This window comes from Trachymyrmex septentrionalis, unplaced genomic scaffold (assembly GCF_001594115.1).
Source record: "Trachymyrmex septentrionalis isolate Tsep2-gDNA-1 unplaced genomic scaffold, Tsep1.0 scaffold185, whole genome shotgun sequence".
NCBI lineage: Eukaryota > Metazoa > Arthropoda > Insecta > Hymenoptera > Formicidae > Trachymyrmex > Trachymyrmex septentrionalis.
The window spans coordinates 103895-105370 of NW_017305020.1; positions in this window are offsets into that span (position 1 = coordinate 103895).

The following is a 1476-nucleotide window of genomic DNA, read 5'->3' on the forward strand; positions in this document are numbered from 1 at the left end:
AATATTTGCATTTCATTTTTATATTCAAATTAAATCAGTGTATAACAGTTTTAATATACATCAGTGCGGCTTTAATATATGTCAGTGCTTTCAATCAAATTCGCCATAATCATCATTATACAGAAAAAGAGAAAATGCTTTTAGCGCAGCTTGATATTTCCGAAGAAAAAGCTACCAAAAATAAAAAGATCGATGCGACAGATCTAGATTACAAATTTTTGAAAATAAAAAAACGATGTGACGAACTAAATTTGGAGGTTTGCTTGGTTATGAAGGTTGCATCTCCTTAAGGATCATCTCCAAATTTAGTTCGTCACATCATTCGTAACCTCCTATGAAAAAAGGAAGCTAATAAGGCTCCTTGTTTGATTAAGGAAGATTTATGAAATGTGAAATGAAGAAGGAGACAAGAAAGCCTCATTCCTCAAGAAAGGACTATTAATACGGATATATAGATATGTTTTTTTATTACTGCATTCTGAACCGGTGCAATAAGTTGAAGTGAAATAACCGTATATTTGTTTCACTTTAACTTATTGCATTGTGTGTATCAGTTCAGAAAGTGCAGCAATAAAAACAGACCTTATGGAAACCTCTAATTGAAGACAAATTTCTTTATGCTGAAATTACGATATAATACTGGATGAATCGCATTTTAATTGCAATATTTGTAATCAGAAAATGCTCCTGAAGGCTCGTATAAAAAGATATTTTAGAAGAAAAAAAAAAAATTTGTTTTGATATCTCATCTAATGTGTATTATAGTGCAATTAAAATGTACATAATTTTATTATTAACAAATTTTTGAGAATCAATTTGCAATATCTGGCTCTATACGTGCCTTCATAACTTCATAATAAAAATGAAAAAATTTTATACCATAATACCTATTATTTCTTGGAGATAAAATATCAGCATAAAGACAGGTATCTGCTAAATAAGCTGCATACTACTTTTATTTATTAAAATGTTTTTAAAAATAAAATTACAAAATTTGATTTTTTAATAACTTTGTAGCTTCATAAAATATAAGCTAAAATGAGTGGTAAAATATCCCTTCTACAATGGGTACCTTCCAGCAAGGGTACAATCAGTGAATCATTTCATCTTTGTTTAACGTAGGCAAACAACAAGGATGTAATGATTCACTATGTCAGAGTCCAATATTCATAGTTAGATCTTATATTCAAGACCGTTTTAAGTACGGTCTTAAGAAGTCACGAATTAATCAGACGGCCGCATTAGCATTTTAAGACATTACTTAAAACTATGGTAGAAGGGATAACATGGGCCGATATTCATAGTTAATTCTTATATTCAAGACCGTTTTAAGTTCAGTCTTCAGATGTCATGACCAATCAGAGAGCCGCATTTTAGCGTCTTAAGCATTACTTCAGATGATTTATAGTATGTGCAATTGGACGGTGTCTCTCTCCCTCTCTCTCTCTCTCTCTCTCTCTCTCTCTCTCTCTCTCT